Raw genomic sequence first — 11506 nt, 5'->3', positions numbered from 1 at the left:
TTACACTATGAAAAAAGACATCCAGATATGGAGGTTTGAGGAGTAGGAAATAGCTCCAGTCTATGCAATTCTCCTTCCTTTGACACAGATGTTTGTAGTAGGTGAGAAGTTATTTGGTTTATTATTACACTGGGAATTTTTTATAACAGAGTAATGACATTGTTTCATTATGTCAAACATGTAGATATCTACCTGGGGTACACTGTTGGACCAAAAAAATGATTATTAAAAAAATGAAACTATATAAAACAAGAGGGAAAAGGGCTGAAAGGTCTTTATCACATTGTTTAAACCAATCTTAAATTCCATTTTCTAAACTACTGAACAGTAATTCCCAAACATATTCATTTTTCTTAGCCATCATAGAATATCAAGAAGCATTTTTGCAAGTTGTGTGTGTGTGTGTGTGTGTGTGTGTCTGAGTGTGTGTTATGAGCTCATGCATGCACAGACATTTTAAAAGGCTGAATATAATTCACATTCCATTTTAATCTTCTTTGTTACATATTGTTTTCTTAAGAATTAGATATTGTTGGGGCGCCTGGGTGGTGCAGTCGGTTAAGCGTCCGACTTCAGCCAGGTCACGATCTCACGGTCCGTGAGTTCGAGTCCCGCGTCAGGCTCTGGGCTGATGGCTCAGAGCCTGGAGCCTGTTTCCGATTCTGTGTCTCCCTCTCTCTCTGTCCCTCCCCCGTTCATGCTCTGTCTCTCTCTGTCCCAATAATAAATAAACGTTGAAAAAAAAAATTAAAAAAAAAAAAAAAGAATTAGATATTGTTAAATAATGTCAAGGAATGAAAACTTCCATAATTAAAAAGGAGAAAACTAATATGGTTCTCTCTTTGGAGGATAAGATTTCCGCAAATAAAGTTACACTGGTCATTTAGATAACGGTATTCCTAAATCATCCCTGATGATAAGTCTAGTGTATTTTCACCTTCTGAATTGATGAAAAGCAACCTTACATTTCAAGTAGGTGAATTTCTGAGTTCCTTGTTTTCTCTTCTTAGAGTGAGGGATTTAATATTTGACAACATCCTTCCAAGATCCTTTAGATTTTTGTGTATCACTGTGAGATATACCAGGAATTAGACCCACTCTGTAACTCCCTACAAATATTAACCCAGGTTCACTTCAAAGGCACGTGCTAAGATTTCTTATGACCATGCATGAAGACATTTTTATTTTAACATTCTGAGAAAGCATATAAAGCTTGGAATGATTCAACAACTAGCCCAGAGCCTCACACTTAACTAGTAGGGAATTCAGACTCATACTCAGATTTGTCAGAGTCAAAGGCCTATGTTCTTTATGGAATATTGCACAGCTTCTGGAAGTTTCAGAATGCCAACTGTAATGGGGCAAAATCACAGACACATGTCAGATTTAGTATTTATCACCAGAATGTTCAGCACAAAGCATCGATCCCCCGTGCATGCTAGATCCTGCCACTGATCATTTTGCCTTTTTCTCATACACAGCACATGACTCCAAAAACAAGGCTCATGTGGAAAAGGAATTTACATTTTCAATTATGTATCTGTTCCTGGATGTATTAAAACAGATTCATCTTTAATACCATTCTAACCAATTTTTTTTTGTTACTGGTAACTAGTGAGAGTTTATCAAGAGGAAGCAGATAAGGATTAAAAATAGAATCTTAGGATTTTGTCATCAGTATTATGGCTCAAGAGCAATGAAATGTTGGAGATCCCAGGAAATAAAAGCTGCCACATGGAAAAATTAATAGTTCAGAGGGTTTCATAATAGAATTGCTCTAGGAAAAAAAAAGAATCATTAGTTCAAGTCACATACAAGCATACCTCTTTTTCTTTTAAGTTTATTTATTTTGAGAGAGAGAGAGAACACATACATACATGCATGTTGGGGAGGGGGAGAAGGACAGAGAGAGGGAGAGTGAGAGGACAGACAGAATTCCAGGCAGGCTCTATGCTGTCAGTGCAGACCCCAATGTGGGACCTGAGGTCACGAACTGTGAGATCATGACCTGAGCTGAGATCCAGAGTCAGATGCTTAACCAACCAAGCTACCGAGGTGCCTCCAGCATACCTCCTTTTTATTGCATTTTGCTTCATCACACTTTGCACATATTGTTTTTTGTTTGTTTGTTTGTTTGTTTACAAATTAAAGGTTTGTGGCAACCCTGCATCTAACCAGTCTATCAGCATCACTTTTTCAACAGGATTTGCTCACTTTGTGTCTCTTTGTCACATTTTGGTAATTCTCATAGTATTTCAAAGTTTTTCATTATTATTATACTTGTTATGCTGATCTCTGGTCAGTGATCTTCGATGTCACTATTATAACTGTTTTGGGGCACCAAAACCCAAGCCCTTTACAATGGCAAACTTAACTGATAAATGTTGTATGTGTTCTGACCGCTGATGTGGTGGAAATAGTAAACCAGAAGTGGTGCCTGGACATGGGACCGGATTGCTGCAATCTCATGATAAAACTTTAATGGCTGAGGAGTTGCTTCTTATGGATGAGCAAAAAACTGGTTTCTTGAGATGGAATCTGCTCCTGGTGAAGATGCTGTGAAGATCGTTAAAATGACAACAAAGGATTTAGAATATTCTGTAAACTTAGCAGGCTTTGAGAGGACTGACTCCAATTTCGAAACAAGATCTACTGTGGGTAAAATGCCATCAAACAGCTTAGCATGTTACAGAGAAATCATTCATGAAAAGAAGAGTCAACCGATGCAGCAAATTCTACTGTTGTCTTTTTTAAGAAGTTGCCACAGCCACCCCAAACTCCAGCAACCACCAGCCTGATCAGTCAGCAGCCATCAACGTCGAGGCAAGAGTCTCCATCAACAAGATTATGACATGATGAAAGCCCAATGATGACTAGTACTTTTTAAATTATCAATGAAGGATTTCTTTTTTTTTCCAGAGAAGTCTGTGCTTTTATTAGCCAAACAGGCTACTTCAGAAGGATGAAGCAGGACGAGTGGGTGGCCCCAACGCTAGGCTTGCCATGCTTCACAAGCTTAGAGGTGAGGGAGAACTCACCCAGGTAGTAGCCAATCATCTCAGGCTTCATTTCCACCTGACTGAAGGTCTTGCCACTGTAAACACCCACCATGTTGCCCCCCATCACAGGCAAAATGATCATGTCCTGAAGGCATGCCTTAACCACTTTGGGCTTCTCCATTAGGGAGGCCTCCTTATTGACCTTGTGCAGGTGCTTCAGCAGTGACAGCTGCTTCCTCTGCAAACCCCAGTTCAGCCTCTGTTGCTGAAAGGCAGTGTGCAGCTGCATCAACTATTCATAGGATCTGCCCAGCAGCTGGTCAAGGTCCAAGCTGCAGGAGGTGAACTTGCTTCTTCTTCTGCTCCACTTATGCCATCTTATCAACTCTTTGCAAAGGACTGTTTTTTAAGCAAAGATATGTACATATTTTTCTAGATATAAAACTATTGCACGCTTAACTTTATTGCACAGTATAGTGTAAACATAAATTTTATATGCACTGGGAAACCCCAAAATCCATTACTTGCCTTATCACCATACTTGCTTAACTGCAGTGGTCTGGAATCAAATCTATGTTATCTCTGAAGTATGCCTGTGTTACATTAGAGCATGGAACAAATGGATGTCCAACACTAGCAGAGAAGAATACCACAGAAGTTTGAAGAAAGGGAAACCCTACAGAAAACAAATCAGAGCAAAATGTTTTCTGCACTAGATCTCAAATCCAAAGATTTTAGCTCAATGGGTATCAAAAACATAAGACCCAAGACATTGACCATATCACTGAAAGTGTGAGTAATACTCAAAATTGTTTTAAATGGCAGATACTCCAACCAAATGTCATTGAATTGCTGAGAAAGTTATTTATTTTTCCATTCTTTCTAGTTACATTAATAAAGAAGTTTGCATACCATGTTAACATGTCTTTAGCACTCTATTAACACTTGTTAATTTCTCCTGTGCAGTAATGCAGTTTCCTTTAAAGATACATTTATTTACACTAAAAGGGAGTCAGTTTAAAGGAAAATAAGTAGAGACTTTATGCGGATATGGTGAAAATCATGACAATGTAATATAATTACTGAACTTGAAAAACGCTGCACATCTGGAGAAAAAGCAAGGTGAAATGCTAAAAAACCTGAGTCCTTTAGCAATATTTAGGGACAAGCCCATCTCTCGTCATCTCTGAGATTTGTGGGATGAACTGATACTGAGTCAGACACAAGGGCAAGTTGAGGCAAAATATAATGAGTTTGATTTTATACACTTCCTGGTCATCCACTCAATAGCAAGCCCTAGATACAAGGATAAATGAGATTCAATTCCTGACCGGCCCTTCCCTCAGCATCACAGAAATTTTCTGTAGCAAGAGACTTTCTCAGGTAGTTCTAACCACCAGAGACAAATTTTTTCCAACCGCAGACTGCCCTTCTATGGCATGAAGCCACTCACAGGACTTCTAATCACTCATTCCATAATATGCCAGGCAGTCGTTTCTCCTTGGAATATGTCTCCTTCATCTGAAATACTCTCAGTTTCTTCCGTCATTCCCAATTTTCCCTCTACCATCTTGACTCCTCATCACTGAAAACATTCTAATTTGTTTATATTTTTAAGCATTACAACCAGAACTACATATACTATTTTAGGTCTAGCAATATTATTTTAAGGATCAGAAAACAGAGACAATCAATTGAGCACTATTATAGGAAAATTTTCCTACGTTTGTTTCAGCTCTGGATCATACCAGCTTTGTGTGTTCCATTGATGACTCTGAATTAACTTACTTTTTCTTAAAAGTATGGAGACTCAACATAGCTTAAGTAATCATTTCTTTTGAGTTCATGAGTTACATAATTAGAAAATAAATACAAAGCACACATAAGGCACATGTGTGCCTTTCCATAAGCACACATCCTTTACCACTGTTCTCTAAGTTCCTCAGGTAATATAAATAGGGATTCAAAGGAAAGGGGCCATATGGATAGAATATTACATTGCAGTATTGGTTACATGGCTTCCTATTTTTCATGATTTTTTTTAAAAAGGACTCATATAGCTTAAGAGATTTTATAAGTTTCCAAATTATTTAAAAAAAAAAAAGCTTCCTAAGTTTCTTTATACCAATTCTTTCCTTTCCAAACTCACCATAATCACTCATTTGGATGTCATTGTGTTACTAGTGGGGCAGAGAAATCACCTGTTGATGCACATTTACAATAGTCATGTTCTATCTCTCCAATACTACCAGGGGCAGAAGACTGCAGATTAGTTCTTAAGCTAAACCTCACAAAGTACAGAACTCTAATTTTCAATAAAACAGGAAGACAATTCTCCATCTTTTCCAACTGTACCTTTATTTATAAAAGGCTGTAAGTGGGCACTTGTCCCAGAGAGCAATATCTTTATCCTAGGGAGGATGCTCAAACAGCAGAGTGAAAAAAACAGAAGTCTCTTATGTAGGTAAGGGGACATTCAAAGCCATTCTGCCTCATTGAACTCTGACTAAAATTAGGCCAGTCCTGTCCCAGTTTAATTTGCAGACACAACACCCAGAGGATCTTGTTAAAACACGGATGCTTATTCCCTGCCTCTGTGGTCAGGCCTGAGAGTCTGCATTTTTAACAAACTTTTCTTCAGAAAAGCCATGCCACTGGTCCAGAGAGCACACTTCATTGTTAAGGGATTAACAGAAAATTGGCAGATTTGGGATTTCCTACATTTGATTCTAATTGTATTTGAAGAGTAGACTACCATAGATTTCATTTGCTCAATAAACATGTATGGAGAATTTGCAACGTTCCAGGCACTGCTTTAGGTGATGGGAATTCAGCAGTGATTTTCTTCCCCCAATGCCCTTTAGGCTTTGGTTCAAGTAAGTGGGTCTCTACTTAAAGATTCCACTGCAGTAGGCCAAGCATTTCTAGCACAGCTTTGATACTAACATTAAGAGCAAGGACCTTGAGAATTAGAAAGACTTGGTTTTGAAAGCTCGCTGTCACTTAATCACCTTGCCATCCCGAGTAAATTAACCTCTGAGCCTCAATTTTCATATATATGATGAATAAAAAGTCATGATGTTTGTAAAGCATTGGTCCAGTGCCTGACATGAGTAGTATTCAAAAACAATGCCAATTATTATTACTCTTGTTCCGGTTCTGGCACTGAGCCACAGAGCAAAGCACAACCTGCAGATGCAGACATACTTAGTGGTAATCTACACAGGGCTGGGCAGAGAGGGACCAACAAATAGCAGGTGGAGGATCCTGAGAACAGGTCCTGAGAGTTATGCACTTCCCTATTCCAGAAATGATCGTGTGCATCAAAATAGATTTTTCTGTAATGACAAACATGCCCATATCTGAACTGAAGCCACTTTTACAGAGTCTAAATGCTGTGCACAGGGTGGAATGAGATGTATAGAAAGGGGTCAAGAAGGCTACCAAATCATCCAATGAGATTTCATAGATAATATATGGCTCCAGGGGTACAAGCGACTTCTTACACTATGGGTGAACTGCTATGGGGAGTGTAAACCTCAGAATGGTAAGAAATGACCCTAACAGCAGAGAGTGATACCAGAAAGAGGAAGGGAGAGAAGTGGCAGGGATCCCATCCCTAGAATTGGAGGAGAAAGGGACTTGGATATCAGGTTGTAATAATCCAGTTACTGATTTACCTACCAGCTGGAAGATCCTAAAAGTTGAACACAGGATCTGCGGAAATATGATCCAAAGGGAGGGACATGAGAGTCACGCAGGTGGGATGAGTGGTAAATGAAATGTAACCCAGATTGGAGTGCTCAACAGTTATGCAAACTGGCCATTTGAATATGGAAGCAACTTGTTCTGTGCTAATGCTGCATGCTTGCACGAGACACATTCATTTTAAGAGTTATTAGAGGGGCGCCTGGGTGGCTCAGTCGGTTAAGTGTCCGACTTCGGCTCAGGTCATGATCTCGCGGTCCGTGGGTTCGAGCCCCGCATCGGGCTCTGTGCTGACAGCTCAGAGCCTGGAGCCTGTTTCAGATTCTGTGTCTCCCTCTTTCTCTGACCCTCCCCTGTTCATGCTCTCTCTCTGTCTCAAAAATAAATAAATGTTAAAAAAAATAAAAAAAAAGAGTTATTAGAATACCAAAGTAGAAAAGAGAAATACATGGACAGACCAAAGCACAGGAAAAAATATAAGAAATTGAGGCAAATAAATGTCCATTTGTTATTTGAGAGGTCAGTTAGAAATCACAGTCTGGGGATAAGAACTGTGATAATTTCATGTAATTCTGAAATATTAGTGACATTTTCACAAGGCATATGTGTATGTGTCTAGGTGACCACAGGAAGGAAGGGCTAATAGACAGTATACTGGTCTGGTGCTAGGCTTGGAGGGCAGGAAAAGATGATGAATGAGTGAATGATCAAAGGATAGATATACAAGCTTTAGGGGAAAAAAATCAAGTTAAAAACTTGAGGACAGTAGGGAGAAACCCAGAAGCCATATTAAACCTGACAAAGAGGGCTAGCCATAGGGAGAGAGCCTCTGTGGTTTTGAAAACTTTCACAGAGCTGAAAACACTCACTGGGGAACTTGACAGACTACAGATCAGTAAGAAGGCCAAGCGTTATTGGCAGTAGCAATTAAAGATCCAGAAACTAGACTGGAAAAAACTTGCATTCATAAGAAGAATGAACTTCTGCTCTTGTTCTCATTTGCCTTTCTGATCTTACAGTGGAGCACAGCGTATGAAGGAATTTACGAGACCGTGGCCACATGGTAAAATGTCAGAGCGCTTGGCAACTGTCACTACGTGAAGGGGACTTCTCCCCTCACCCCGGCTCATTAGTCTTACCACAACAATATCTTGTGTACACTGGCATTTTGGAAACTTCGCCATTAGTCCTTTCTGATAATCACCCGAAGTGAATTACTGTTTCCTAGTGCGACTTTACCCTGACTTTTTCTTGTAAGCAGCCATGAATATATCAACATTAAATGGGTAGAATATGGAAAAGGTGACTTCACAATTTTTTTTGACTCTTCTGAAAATGTCATGTCCTCAGTTGGGAACATTTGAGAGGTCATTTTGCTTCCTGTCCCCATGCAGTAAACCACATCTATCTTTCTTTATATATGCCTTTTTCATAGTTTCACTTGGGCTTGGTCCAAACTAAAGTGGAGGTAGAGACATGACTCTCATAGTAAATTGTGGTCCAGGGAAGACACACGGATTGAATGAATGAGGTTGAGTAAAGATATGTAAAATTGATTAATATAATGTACTTGAGTTTACTACGTAACAATTGCCTCTTTTCTTTCTCAGTGTTTACAGCCTACATTTTTAAAGCAACACCAAAGAAAATGTCATCCTCATTATAAAAAAAGAAACAAAATCTAGAGAAGATGTCTGAAACGCAGTTACATTAAGTACATAAACAAGTGTGTTTTATTTCTTTTATTGTCTGCTCTTTAAAATTTTATTTCTGAACTCCAGGAAGATTCTTTCTTTGTGAGAAAAAAAACTACCTAGGGATAATTTACCTAGGGGTGCCTGGGTGGCTCAGTTGGTTGAGTATCTGACTTAGGCCCAGGTCATGATCTCGTGGTTCATGAGTTTGATCCATGCATTGGGCTCTGTGCTGACAGCTCAGGGCCTGGGAGCATGCTTCAGATTCTGTGTCTCCCTCTCTCTCTGCCCCTCCCCAGCTTGTCCTCTGTCTCTCTCTTTCTCTCTCTAAATTTTAAAAATCATTTAAAAAACTAAAAAAAAAATGACCCAGTGGCTAACCTAAGTTCTGTTGTCCCCAGCTATGGGAACAGAATGTCAAAATCAGAAACAACTTGTGCCATCAGGAATTTAGTTTTAATTGACTGGACAAACCCAAACCTCCTTTCTCCTCATCCTCCTCAAAGGTGGACACAAGTTCAAGTCTTAATTTTTTAGACATCTTATGCTCATAAACTTGATATCCATAATTGCTATCAATTTAAAATATGGAAATAATTATGGTTTTAGTAGCACACATTTTGCATTATGCAAATTAGGACTGATGGATCCCTTTCACCTTTGTTTTTTGTTGTATCCTCTCACCAATAGAAATGAATGATGCAATCCCATTGTGCAGGTAAGAGGAATGGAGTTGCTTAAGGCCAAACAGCTACCGTGTAAACAATCTGAAGTTCAGGCAAAGAACTTGTCCAATGAGCTGAAAGTTGTCTCAAACAATAGTTTAATTCTTCTTCAAAAAAGGGTCATAAAAATATTCATTTACAGATGAGAGGCAAAAAATTCAACAATAAAGTAACTGGCTCATTCAACTAATAATATTTAAAGGAGATGTACATTAAACTTGCTTTCATTCCACACTTTAGGTTATTTTCTCTACATCATAGGGAGAGATGAGTACATTGCTTTTCAATGTACTGAGGAATGGGGGGGGGGGCCGGGGCAGGGGGTAACATGAAGCAGTAGAATAGAGTGACTAAGAGTGCCAATGCTGGAATCAGACTTCCTTAATGAAAATGTCAGTTTCATCAGCTTGTCCTTGGGGTACTTTACTGAATTTGTCTATTTCAGCATTCTTGCCTATACAGTGGAACTCACTACAGATATCCTCACAGGGACATTATAAACAGCCAATGAACAACTACGCGTAAGCTCTCAATGCAGTGTCCACTACATTGTATAGAGTCAACAAACGTTTGCAGTGAGAGGCATGAAGACAGTTATCCTTTCTATTTTCCCTCTAGCATAATCTAGAATCTAGTACTATTTAGGTTTTAAGTCAGCACCTTTATTCAATAACTCTCCTTTGAAGGGCAACATGACAACCATATTGCACCTCTACTGTGTCCCTGAAAAAGTATTATCTCAGTGATTTGGAGAAAGGCCAGCATAACTAAATGACATTTGTTGAGAGAAATTTGTGTAGGAAGCAAAGATATGTTTACCAAACAGGGAGTGAAACATATTTCAGGGCTTCTCATCTACAGGTACCCATTATCTATAGAGAGACCAACACTGGAGTCACATGGTTGTGTTTTTATAAAATTGGCAAAGACATTTTAACCTCAATTAGTCAAGACCATTATTTCTTTCCTTCTCCAATCACTCTTTGCCTTTCTTCTCCCATGGGTTAGGAGTGACGTACCCTGTGGACATTTTGGGGTCTAGCTGACTGGAGAGTCTGCTGGGACTTTGTGGATTTAGCAGAATATATTCACATGGTTCAGTTGCTTTGTGTATCATAGTTATTGCTAGGTGTCACAATGTAGGGACTTCCAAAGATTTACCTATCTCCCACTGACCACAGCACCACACTGATGAGTGTAGTATCATGTACAAATATGTGATTTGGCCCCCGGCACCAGAATTATCTGATAGAAGAAAGAAAAAAAATATATTTAAAATTTAAAGCTTGTCAATAGAATTTTTTTCCAATCCATACACATGTAACTTAAAAAGAAAAAGATTTGGTTCTCATTGAAGCCTAACCAAATTACAATTTTTATTCCATCGAGACTATATTTGGCAATTCAAGAACAATAAATTAAAAAAATCATACTTCCTTTTAAAGAGCCTGAAGTTGGGGCGCCTGGGTGGCTCAGTCGGTTAAGCGGCTGACTTCGGCTCAGGTCATGATCTCGCGGTCCGTGAGTTCGAGCCCCGAGTCGGGCTCTGTGCTGACAGCTCAGAACCTGGAGCCTGTTTCAGATTCTGTGTCTCCCTCTCTCTGACCCTCCCCTGTTCATGCTCTGTCTCTCTCTGTCTCAAAAATAAATAAACGTTAAAAAAAATAAATAAATAAAGAGCCTGAAGTTAACTTTCTATTCACTCTACAAGAGAAAATAATCTAAAGCTATCATAAGATTATGCTGCCAAATAATTTAGGAAACAGAAAGTCTTAAGGTACTGTTTCAAGGAATTAATTTTAAAAATATGCTATTCTTTTGCATCATGTGACATTTGTAATTTTTTAAATTATATTCTGTTGTGATTTCTTTACTCATTCTAAATAAATATGGTATTTCATATAGATTTAAATTCATAATTTTGTATTTTTTATCTTAAAGAAGGCTCCATTCATATTGTAAAACTTCAACACCTACAAACATGAATGTGTCTGATTTAGAATATCTTCCACGTATATAGAGACTTGGCTAATAAGTCTTTTCAAGTGTTTGAGAGTGAATTCTTGCTCAATCAACTTAGAGGCAACCAGAAATGCAGAAAAGGTAAACCCAAGGGGAAAGATGGCATCATGTTAGGTGTTCTGTTGTCTCTTTTTACTTTCCTTTTGGGCTCTTTGAACAATTTTACCTGAGGCTATATAGCAGAGCTCTGCAAGCTCAAAGAATGAATATCCTCCCTTGATTTGTCAGAGCTACCAGGGGCGCTCTTTGGGAGAAAGGAACAACATGAAGAAGAAACAAGTAAATACACGCACAAACTTGAATACGCATCACAAGAATTCAAAAAGGGGTTGAAAGAGAAGCAGTAAAGAGAATCATT

At 38.7% G+C, this 11506-nt stretch overlaps 1 pseudogene; it reads right to left on the bottom strand.

Annotated features, from left to right (window-relative positions):
• Positions 1-2949: 2949 nt before the first annotated feature.
• LOC132691345 (small ribosomal subunit protein uS19 pseudogene) lies at positions 2950-3376 on the bottom strand (annotated as a pseudogene).
• Between the last annotated feature and the right edge of the window lie 8130 nt (positions 3377-11506).

Source organism: Panthera onca, chromosome E2 (genome assembly GCF_046562875.1).
Source record: "Panthera onca isolate mPanOnc1 chromosome E2, mPanOnc1 haplotype 2, whole genome shotgun sequence".
Taxonomy (NCBI): Eukaryota; Metazoa; Chordata; class Mammalia; order Carnivora; family Felidae; genus Panthera; species Panthera onca.
Note: the sequence above shows the minus strand (reverse complement) of the source record. Positions and strands in the feature narration are given on the sequence as shown.